Raw genomic sequence first — 12,270 nt, forward strand, 5'->3', positions numbered from 1 at the left:
CCATTTTTGTCTGATATCCGGATCCGGCCGGACTCTAATTTGAAAAAAAAGTCCGGATCCGGTTCCGGCCGGATTCTAATTTGAAAAAAAAGTCCGGGTCCGGTTCCGGCCGGATTCTAATTTGAAAAAAAAGTCCGGATCCGGGTCCGGCCGGATCCTAACAGAGATCCGGCCGGACCCGGATCTAGTTAGTAAAAAAGAGCATACTGAAAAGTATTTTTTCAAAAACAAACCCTGTGAAAATTAATAATAAACATTTTCGTCAGTTAAAATTAAACACCTACCGTGATTGGCTCATTTTGTACACGTGACTAATTTACATTTGTTTACATTTAAACTATAAATACACATTTCATGAAATGCAACTCTTTACATATGTTGTAAAATTGAAAACTTTGGAATGAATACTTGCATTATTTATTGTTTAAAGTCGAGCTCAGAGAATATTTAGAGTTAATACGGTTGAATGTACGAGCCAATGAGAATCATATGACGAAATGTTTCAAACTAAATACTGATGCAACAAAACATCAGAACATGACAGGCAGTTTATATGTAAGCAGTTAGTTAGTTTGGTGTGTAGCTTGAAGCAACAAAATATCTTGAACGTTTTTGTGAATGCTTATTGTAAGTAGTGGTGTTTTGTCTTAAAAGTGAATATTTCAACAGGTGTTTAATTGTTTAAATATTTAAGCCAGGTTTATAGTTTAATAGTTTATTAAAAATTTTACAGTTTCTTGTTTACTAAAGGTTTTATTAAATTTTTAGTTTTTTGTTTTAAGTCTTTTGATATAGATTTAAATAGCTTCCAGTTTTTAAAGTGTTACCAAAGTAATTAATAATTTTGTATATGCTAGTATTTCTTGTTGTGTTTTATATAAAAGATTCATCACTCAAAACTGTCGTGTCTGATTATAGAAAGTAGTCTCAGTTAGAATTTAGTATTTGTTAGATATTAATTAAATAAGGTAGGATTTAATTATGATGGGTAGTACTAATAAGTTAAGTGTACCACAATCAGTCCACAACTTTGCTACCAAATTGTCAACCTTTGCTAGCTGTTCTATTAATTATTAGATTAAAGTAATTTATCAGTTTTTAAAAACCTCATTCTGACTCAGGCTTGTTAATACTCACTCTAGCTAGTTTTATTGACTTAAACAGTGGCAACCCTGCTAGTTTGAAAATTTTTGGGAATTTTAGAAAATATTTGACTGCCTCAGGCGAGTTTAGTTTTTTTATAAAAACTCAGCTAGTTTTCTTTTAGATTTTGAATGAGTTTGAGCTGATCCAGTTTTCAATATTTTGTAATTTTCTAGTGTATTTTGTTCAAGAACTTTATTTCAGATTTTTAATTGTAAATAACATCTAAATTTGTAAACCTTGTAGCTAGCTGTTCTACTTATTATTAAATTAAAGTTCTATTTTTCAGTTTTTAAAAACCTCATTCTGACTCAGGCTAGTTTATTCTAGTGATGTACCGGACTCACTATCCGGGTCCGGCCGGATATTGCCATTTTTGTCTGATATCCGGATCCGGCCGGATTCTAATTTGAAAAAAAAGTCCGTATCCGGTTCCGGCCGGACTCTAATTTGAAAAAAAAGTCCGGGTCCGGTTCCGGCCGGATTCTAATTTGAAAAAAAAGTCCGGATCCGGTTCCGGCCGGATTCTAGTTTGAAAAAAAAGTCCGGATCCGGGTCCGGCCGGACCCGAAATTGTGGGTCCGGTACATCACTAGTTTAAAGTGTTACAGCTTGAAAGCTTTACTTGAAGTCTGAAAAACATTTGTTATTTATATTAAATAAAAATTATTTTAAACTTAGAATAGCATTTATTTATCAATTTAGTATACTAGTTTCATCATGCATTTAAATAATATACCATTTTATGAAACGTAAATAGTTTTAGTATTAATTTATTTTTATAAGATTACTCGAAAATCATTAAACTTTTGTGCTACTACTAGACTAAAAAATGTGTGTAATAAGCTTTAATAAAATTTTAACTGAACAATTTATAACAGAACAAAAATATGTGGAGGTATAAAAAAATTTGTAAATATTTTTGTTTTTGTAACTGACAACAAGGCAAAGTAATTCAAACAAGTTATTTATTTACTAGTTTAAATTAGACTGTTATGGTTGCTAGACTACACAGAAACTACTTTAAAACATAATTTAGAGATAATAAAAAAATTGCAGTATGTGTTGTTGCTTATTTAAGTAAAGCTAAGTACTTTTATAAAATAATTAATTAAGGTTAACTATTAAGTTCCTTAATTTTAATCACAACTAGTTTTCGATACTTATACTATGTTTGAATAAGTAACCATATAGCATCTGAAAAATTTAACTGTTAACATAATGTTAATATTACAATCATTAATTTAAACAAATTTAAATTTAAACAAACAGACTAAAACAAATAAGCTTAAGATTTGAAAAGAAAGTTTTTTTTTCTGTTTTAGTTAAAAATATTTGGCTTACGTTGAGTTATATTTTGAGCGAACGTTCAAATTTTATAATTACATCAAAAGAGCCTTAAGTTCTAAGGTATAAATATAAATTGAATTTTAAAGTATTATTTTACTTTTCTTAAAAAAGTAAGAAACTCAAAAATCGTATGTTGTACATAGAATATATCAGTATTATATAAAACATGAACCAAACCGTAAAATTGTTAACCGGTAATACACAATAAAAGAAATCAATGAGAGCTTGAATTAAAATTTATCAAATATGTAGCTGTAACAAGACTTTACTGCAAATGCCCGGCTAGCTCAGTCGGTAGAGCGTTGGATTCTTAATCCAACAGGCGTGGTTTCTTTTTGTTTTTTGGTGAATGAACTATCTTTTGATAATAACATTGTTTTATTACAGCTGATTTTGTGTTTTTTTATTTTTTTTTTTAATATCAAACAGAATCTAAAACAACATATTGTTTAAGCAGGGTCAACAGAACAATATTTATGAATGTATATTAAAAAGAAAAAAGGTACAATTTATGACCTGTTTTTTAACGATATTTTCTAGTAAATATAACTACTAGTTAACTTTAAATGGTAGTACATAATTAAGTAGGTGAGCTTGACTTTTGATTTTTGACTTGACTACTAAACCATGAAAAAAATACAGTTATGTAAAAATTAAAAACAAGAGTATTAGTACATTCCAACAAATAACTAGCTACTCGAATTTTTTTTTCAATATCTTGTATCTAGTCATGAAAATAATTACTGAATTACTTGCTTACTACTTGATTCAAACTTTATAATTTCAAAATAAAGTACAGTCAAAAGTTGTATATTTACATCAGTAGTCATTCTACAATTTTTATTAAAGTTTCATAAAGCTTGCTAAAATTAGTTTGAAATTATTCATTTCTACTTAAAACATTTACATCATTCCATTCTTACATGCAAAATATTTCACTACTGTACCAAAAATACAAAAGTGCGTCGAACCCGGAACTAGTGCTTGGAAGGCACCAATGCTAACCGTTACACCATCGACGCTTGTCTCAAGTCGAAAAAATACTGTATATAAACCCAAATGTCAAGGCAAGTAAATCTGTAGCGCACTCGAATGCTAGCATATGTTCGTTCAAGCGTTAATTTTTTTGCCCTTAGCTCGACAGAATGTGCTATAATATTTCGCTGCAAATTTTAAACGTGTTTTTGCTCGATAGCTTTGACGCTCGTTGAAAATAATCACGTGGTTTAGTAAACTGCAAACTTATAGAGACATTTTGCTTGTCGGTCGTTGAATTTTAATTTACGTTGTTCGTTAGCTGTTGTTTAAAATTAATTAGTGAATTTCTTGACGTCATATTTAAGTTTTAGCTACTATGGTTTTTAAAAAAATTGTTTATAATATAGAACTAACGATGAATGGTGTTAATAGTCTAATCAAAAATTAAGTATTTTCCTACAGCTTTCTTTAGGTGAAAAAGAATACCTTAATAGCTTACGCTATCAAGAATAATTATTATATACTACATTTCAGATGAATCATAAACAAATACTTGTTGAATTTTTTTTTAAATATAAATACCAAATTCTCATTAGCTACAAAAATTACTAATTTCATTAAGTTATGTTAATTTTAAAGCTATGGCTTAAATTTTCTTAATTTAGTAAAGTATAAATAAAATTCTCATTCTCATAGCCACTATTTAATTTATAATCTAATAAACTAGCTTTGTATGAATTAAATGTTAATTAAAGATTAATCGTTATTATGAAAGGATTCTATCAACTATTTTTTATTATACAATTTCAACTACCATAACCTTACGATTTTTAATGGGATCAGAAGATTAAACTAGGCTAAATATTTTTATCCAAGTATAGTCTTGAGCAATTTGTAGAATAGTTTACTGAACGACAAAAATAAAATACCAAAAGTGTTTGGTCCTAGGACCTGGTGCACGAAAAAACGTTTCTGTTATCGAGTCGTACACTACAAATAGAATACAATTAAGGACCTTTCCAAACAAATGCATTTAATAAGAAAGAAATAGTTCCCTGGTTTTATTGGTCATCATCGTGCTTACACAAACGTAAAAAAAGGATATACCTATTAATGTTTCATTCACAAATTTTACTTACTGCGTATGGCATGTTTGAATGCAAACATTTTAATTGTCTTAATTGACACGTCTAAAAACATTATTAATTTTTAGTTTTGTTTTTTTAACAACCGGCTTCTAAAATGTTTGACAAAGTTAGATATCAAAGTGACAACTTGGTTTTAACAAAATTTAAGTAAATTTTGATATTTTTACAAAATTTCTCAACTTTTTTCTACTAAGCTTAAGTAGTTGCAACTGTAAATTTGTTTCAGTTTTCAACCAAATAATGTCTGTTATTATTTAAATAAACGAAAATAAAATGGTAAATTAGTTTTATAAATAAATAAGCTAGTTTTAAATTGTGATATACAAATTTTGGTTAGTGTTACTATCAAAATTTTCTAGTTTGTACATGAATTGTTTTACTGTAATAAAGATAAAACAACATTTTTAATATAAATGTTCTATTTAAAAATGGTTATAATTTAAAATTGAACAAAAACTAAATATTTAGCCGCTAATAAAATAGTTTAAAAAAAGTAAATACTAAAATGCACTAATATTCAAGTCGCATAAAATCAAAGCTAAATGAACACTTGAATGTTTATATCATCACAACAGTTGCTACTTTTGATAAGCAAATGCAGATACGCTGCATTTGATAACCACTTGGTTTATATACTATAAATTTTGATGTTGAAACAAGCATTGTTGGTTCAGTGGTAGAATTCTCGCCTGCCACGCGGGAGGCCCGGGTTCGACCCCGGACAATACACTTTTGCTTATTTGATTGAATATTGTCTTAATTTAGTTTGTTTTATTTTTTCTTATCACATCCGAGAGACTGAATTATTTAAAAAAGATTTTTTTTTAATTTCTATTCAACAAAAAAAAGGAAAATTTTACAATTTAGTTTTTTAAATTTTTTAACGAGTTTCCCCTAAAAACTTAAAATTTATTATTTTGGTTTTTTATTAAAGATAACGAATTATTTTATACAACAATAATAACCAGCTTAACAGTTTTGTTTATTTTTCATTACTTACTGCTTAATTTTTCAAACTATAAACCAGGGAACAAATTATAATTGTATGCTTTTTGAGCTTGTACTTTAAACACAGCCAAAAAAGTGCGAATTTATCTAAATTATTGTCCTTCATACTAAAGCTTAATCTAAATTACTAGTTATTTAATATATAAACAAGAGTCTCTGTAGTCTATTAAGTTTTTAAATGACTTTTTATTTGGTTTAGAAATTATTGAAAGTCATTATTTTAGTTTTTCTTCCTGGTCTTATTATATCACCTCTAATTGTAAACTATGCCATAAATGCTTTTCTATGATAACTTCATATAAACTAAAATGTGATCCAAGTTTAAGTGTTTTGTAATCTAAATAAATCACAGTTTCACTGTTTTTTATTTTCTTTTAACAACTAAAACTTAGTCCGGCTTTTTTGAAATAATTTTTATTAAAGTTTCAACTGTGTTGTACATGATTAAGAAAATCATGTTTTGTTTAATGCATTTGAATAACTTGCTTGGTGTGTTTATTAACTTTGTACTAATTCGTATTAGTTTTTATATATTTTAACTAAAAATGTTTAAAACTAAACTTCTTAACACTTATTTAAAGGAACAAGTTTTTCTTAAGAATAAGTTACACTTTCTACACAAACTTTTTACTTAATCAAAAAGTTCGAACTTAAGCGGCAGAATTTTTACATTTAAAATTAAGTATCAAGGTTATTTGTTATTCTTAGCATTGCCTTTTTGTTTTTGTAATCATAAAACAATGATAGATCAATCGGCTTTTGTTGGTTACCATTAATATATAAATGGTGCAAGTTTCAATATTAACGACAGAACTAACTTAAAAGTATAACAATTATTTCAATAAAGTCTTCTAGATATTTTTTTTTTGATTATAAAAGATGACAACAATTAAATGAATTATTTTTATAATACTGCCTTTAAATACTTCATTAATAATTTTTAACAGTAATGTAAGTTTTATCACTAAAAATTTATTTCGTTAAAGAAAAAACTAATATAAAATAAGGAGTTTGCCTGTTTTGACAAAAAAAAATTAAACTACTAATTATTATTGTGTTTAAATATTTGATGTTTTGTATATTTATCTAGAAATTTAGTTGTTAACAAGCTATTTAAATTATAACATGTTTTTTTAGTAAAATACTTCTTTATAAAATGATATTTCAAGAAATAGTTAAATTTGTTGATTTTAAAAATAAAAAATGTCAAATAAAACATTATTTATATTAATCACGAAAAACATAAAGTTTGATGAAACTAAAATAGTCCTTCGTGCCGGAGTCGAACCAGCGACCTATGGATTTCTAACAACTAGCTACAGTCCACCGCCCTACCAACTGAGCTATCGATGGCGCTGGAAAAATGCACAAATTTGTGTTTATAAACGTTAGTGTTTGAAGCACTTGTGCACTTAACAATTGATTTTGTTTATTAAGTACATCAACACGGCATATTTTAACATAAGTATGCTTTTAAAGTTGAAAATTTTTTGATTGCTTTTATCAACTCACTAGTATGGCCTTATGCGCTTCTACTGTTAAGTTAATATATGCGTACCAATTGAAGTCTTTAAAGCTTAAAAATTTCTAAATACCAATTTACAAACAATATTTTGGAAGTAGACTTTTATAATAGTTTTTAATGCGTACCAACTGAGCTACCGAAGGTTGTTATAGTAACCATGATTGTTTTTTCTATACACTTAAATAATAAATGCATACATTTACAATTTTTTTTAAAGAAGCTTGTAAACACCGAGAATGATATAAAACTAAATTAGCTTGTTTACATGTGGTTTAAATTGTAATTGTAACCTATCATAGTTCTTAAATCTAAGTTTTTGCACACTTTTATTTGTAAACAGATAAATATGTTTTATATGCTTTTATAACTAAACAAAAATTAAATTAAAATTTTAAAATTGTAAAATAAATATTTTATGAATACATTCTAAACTTATGTAAAACAAGTATTACTTTTAATTTAGATTAAAAATATCAAATTTAATAAAAGCTACCATAAAATGTAGGAAATAGTGTTTACAATAAAATTGAAATTGTTTACACTTTTGGAATTTTTTTATAAAAAATGAACTAATAAATGTTTATAAGTTAATAAATAAATGTTGCAGTGTTAAAATTTACATAAATTACAATTAACAATTCATATTTTTAAACGGTTTAAAAAAAAGTTAAATTTAAATAAAACAGTAACTGATTTTATAAACAAAAAGTAAAGTAAGACTTATTTTCGTAATAAACAAATACAAATAAAACTATATAAATGTATTAAAGTATTAGTAAATAAATTTACACTAAACCTTCAAAGTATAATACGACTTTTTGGAATTAATTTCAAAGAAAAATATGGAGATGGGTTTGAACCCACGCGTGCAGATCACAAACTGTTATGACGTAATTATAGAGTAGTTTTTTTTAAAGAATTCCACACAATGAAAACTAATATTTTAAAATACAGTTTAAATTATAAACATTCCCTAAAGAGTTAGTATGTCACAAACTGCATATGTCACAACAGTTTTGTGACGTAATAATGGAAACGTTAATTAATGCATTATAAACGCTACGAATCGCTTGTAATCACATGGGGGTCTGGCTCAGATTGTAGAGCGCTCGCTTAGCATGCGAGAGGTACCAGAAGTCCAGAAATATGCCCGGCTCCTACACATTTAAATAGTAATTACAATATATACTTTTATCTTATTTGATTTTTTTTTTAAAATTTAGCTAAAATAAATGAGAGCACAACACTCTTTATTATTTTACTTGTTTATTTTTTTTGTTTAATATGTAAAAAATACTAATCATTAGTAATAAAACAAGACCTTACTTTAATACACAGCTTATTGCAGATCTTATTAGAAAAAAATCAGCTCATTGTTTTAATTATACATAATTTTTAAGAACTTATATTTGTCTGAACAAGTTTAATAAAGTTTTTAATAACTTATAATTACTTAATTCATTTTTAATTTTGCAAAGTCAAACATGATTTAGTTAATAAAACATGATTTAGTAAAATTAAATATGATTTAAGATATTCAAAGTGTAATAAAAACCGAAAGGTTTTTTCGTACACTAGGTCCTTTGATTAAATATTTTTGAGTGCTTTTTTTGCCGTTCCATAAACTATATAGTAAAATCAAACATGACTTAATTTAGTCCAGCATGATTTAGTAAAACTAAACGGATTTAATTGAGTCACACATTATTCAGTAAATTTATACATGACTTAGTTTAAAAAAATTCTGATTTAGTTGATTAAAACATATTTTAGTTAGGTCAAACATGATTTAGTAAATCAAACAAGATTAAGTAAAGTATAAGTCATACAAAGGTTAGTGAAATCAAACATGATTTCGTAAAATAAAACTTGATTTAGTAAAATTTAACCTGATTTAGTTAAGTCAAATTTGATTTGATAAATTCAAACATGATTTAATAAAATTTAACCTGATTTAGTAAAGTCAAAAACTTTAGTAAAGTGAAAAATTATTTTTTAAAGTCTGACACGATTAAGTAAAGTCATACATTATTTAGTTTAAAACATTTGTTAGATTCTGATTTAGATAATAGAAATATTTTCTAGTATAGTTAAACACAGTTTAGTAAAGTCGAACAAAATTTGTTCCTTTTCTACTTATGTTTTTATAATAAACAAATTGTCTGAAAATAATTTAGTTTATGTAAAGCAAATACTTTTCATGGGTGAATTAAAATAGCGAAAATGTTGATGTAATTCAGTATTTGAATTTGTATGATGAATATAGACGTTACAAAATGTTATTTTCCACAAGCCTCGATAGCTCAGTCGGGAGAGCGTCAGACTGAAGAGATCTGAAGGTCCCTGGTTCAATCCCGGGTCGAGGCATGCCTTTTACCTACTTAAAATGTACTTATCTTTTGTTCATGTTAAAATCACTTTACTTTATATAGTGATTTATTTAACATAGTTGTTTTGTTTCTTAACGTATATATTTTTTCAACGTTATGTAGTTGTGCTTTTTTATGATTTATGTTACAATGGTTGTGCTTTATGCATTACAATCCCCAAGGTCTGAGTTAGGAGATTACTTTTACTAATTAAATATAAATTAAATGCTAAGTATAAGGAGTTGTAAACTTTTTAATACTATATATCTTATTTAAGTTAGAGTCCAGAACACCTTAGTAACAACTATCTTAAAAACTAAGTATGTATAAGTATCAGAGTGATTAGTTATTATGTACTGCTAAATATATATAATACAAGTAAAAACTGTGCTAACAAAGTTTATTCTAAGAAAAGCAATCAAATAAACTCACTAAAGAAGCAACTGAACAACATAAGAGTAACAAAAAAACAATAATACACTCTGGCGCTAATGTGTGTGGCAAGAATATAGGCAAAAAATAACAAAAATAATTTTTTGTAGCATAAGTTACTTAAGTAAGTTTTAGTTATTTGTAAATTACATTTGTTTATTTTATCAAGTTAAGTTTTACTAAGTTTGAAATATGTTCACCATTAACTGTAAGTTTTAAGAGACTAAAATAAAATTTAAAAGTTGTTGAGTTAGAATTTAAAATGTTTAAGCGACTTTAAAAGTAGAAAAAGCTTAAATATTATAAAACTTTTTCTAAATGTAGTTTGAACAGATAAAAAAAAGCTTTATGATAATCTTTTCGAATAATCACTCAGTTTATAAACAGAAAGGTTGTAATTATTTTATTAAAAGTAAGAGGGACTTAACATTTATTTTCTTGAAAAGTATAAAGTAAAGTGTATAAGTATTTATACAAATAAACTGCAATGCGCTTTAGTAAGACTTTAAAACATATATGTATACATATATTGTTAGGAATGATTTTTTTAAACGAAAAATTTTGTCAAAACTTTTTTTTAAGTTTATGTTTCAATAATTTACAAAACTAAACTAAGTTAAGTTAGCAACATATAATAAATAACTTACTGTTTATAAAAAAGAACATTTTGATTGTTATGAGTACTTAAAAATATTTAAAAAATTTTAAAACTTAACATACAAATAGTTTGAAATATAAAGATATAGCACAAAAGTTTCAAGTAATAAAGCTCACAGAAGTTTAAGTTACATAAACGTGCTTTAATTGACACGTCATAACGCTTACGTATACATATATAAATGCAAAATATTTCTTTGAACCATAGTCCTACATGGTCTAGTGGTTAGGATTCCTGGCTTTCACCCAGGCGGCCCGGGTTCGATTCCCGGTGTAGGAACTTTTTATTTGAATAGAAAATTAGAAGTTAGTTTTTAAGCTGTGTAACAAATTTCGTTTATAAACTACACAAATCTATGAACACCTTTATGTAACTTTTTGTACTTAAAATACATGAAATTAAATAAATTAAGAAATTAATAAGTTGGATTAAACGTTAGCTTTAATCACATTTTAAATAAAAAAGGTTCTTTAAAAAAAATCTATTCAAGTTTTACATATATACATCATAAAATAAACTTAATTAAACTAATTAGTAAGTAAGCATTCTTGAAAAAAATATATAGTGCTAAAGAAGTGTTATGTTCGATACTTTAGATGTTTAAGTTCTTATAAAGTTAAATTATAATTCAATAAACCTAAAACGTATACAAAAGAGTGATTGTTTTTATTTAGTATTGTAAACTACATTAACGTTACTACCTTTTAAAATGTTATTCATTCATTGTTGTAAAATAAAAAAATTCGAAAAATTATTTCAAATATAGTGTTTAAATAACAGAAACTAAATAAAAGTTAACTTTTTTTTGTTAAATATTGAGTTTTTAGTGAAAGGAAAAAGTTTTAAAGTGTTTTAGTAAGAGTTTGTCGTAAAGGTTTAAAAACTATTGCAAAAGGATTATTCAGCTACAAAAAAATAAGTCGAATTCAATCAGTTGTTAACAGTTTTGCTTTAGGCAACGCTGACAAACTGTTTATATTTTGTTCTGTATTTATATGGATGTGAGGGGATATAGCTCAGTGGTAGAGCAATCGACTGCAGATCGATAGGCCCTTGGTTCAAATCCGAGTGTCCCCTCTTCTTCAAATAAAAAGAAATAGTATTTTTGATGTCGAATAATTAAGCTTGATGACTAATAGTTTTGGTTGATAATTAATATTTTTTATGATGTTGAATAATTTTGCTTGATGCTTAACAGTTTTGGTTGATAATTAACAATTTATGCTTTACGCAAGAAAACTTTGCTTGATGTTGAACAGTTAGGCGGGTGTGTCTATACGACCATAAATTAGTAATATATTAATCAACAGCCGTACAACATTTGTACTAGGCTTACAGAATAGCCTCTAGACTGTAATAGTAAGATATTTTAAAGTGTTTGTATTTTAACATATCAAATAATTTTTTTCGATTAACTATTCATTTCTTCTAGTATTTAAACTTTTATTTAATGCTTTTAATACTCCGAGTATGTTATAGTATGTACTCCGAAGTTATCTAAAACTTTTAAAGATAATTAAGTTATTACAAAAATAAAATAAAAGACCTTTCTGATTGCTTAACTAGTCAAAAAAAAAAAACGTAAACAAGGTTTTGATTTATTTTCAAAAAATAAGTGTTAAAAAATAAAACTGAAACCAATTGCTTTAGTGTATGCAA

At 26.2% G+C, this 12,270-nt stretch overlaps 4 non-coding genes across 4 annotated transcripts; 3 read left to right on the forward strand and 1 right to left on the reverse strand.

The window, feature by feature from the left end:
* Positions 1-6,894: 6,894 nt before the first annotated feature.
* On the reverse strand, positions 6,895-6,980 carry Trnay-gua (transfer RNA tyrosine (anticodon GUA)). The gene is given in 2 exon segments: positions 6,895-6,930; positions 6,944-6,980. It is a non-coding gene; the product is annotated as a tRNA-Tyr (tRNA).
* Positions 6,981-9,444: 2,464 nt separating this feature from the next.
* Positions 9,445-9,519, forward strand: Trnaf-gaa (transfer RNA phenylalanine (anticodon GAA)). The gene has a single exon. It is a non-coding gene; the product is annotated as a tRNA-Phe (tRNA).
* A 1,299-nt stretch (positions 9,520-10,818) lies between these two features.
* Trnae-uuc (transfer RNA glutamic acid (anticodon UUC)) lies at positions 10,819-10,890 on the forward strand. The gene has a single exon. It is a non-coding gene; the product is annotated as a tRNA-Glu (tRNA).
* Positions 10,891-11,616: 726 nt separating this feature from the next.
* Positions 11,617-11,688, forward strand: Trnac-gca (transfer RNA cysteine (anticodon GCA)). Its single transcript has one exon. It is a non-coding gene; the product is annotated as a tRNA-Cys (tRNA).
* The last annotated feature ends 582 nt before the right edge of the window (positions 11,689-12,270 follow it).

The sequence above is a fragment of the Thalia democratica genome, chromosome 2 (genome assembly GCF_965202585.1).
Source record: "Thalia democratica chromosome 2, ktThaDemo2.hap1.1, whole genome shotgun sequence".
NCBI lineage: Eukaryota > Metazoa > Chordata > Thaliacea > Salpida > Salpidae > Thalia > Thalia democratica.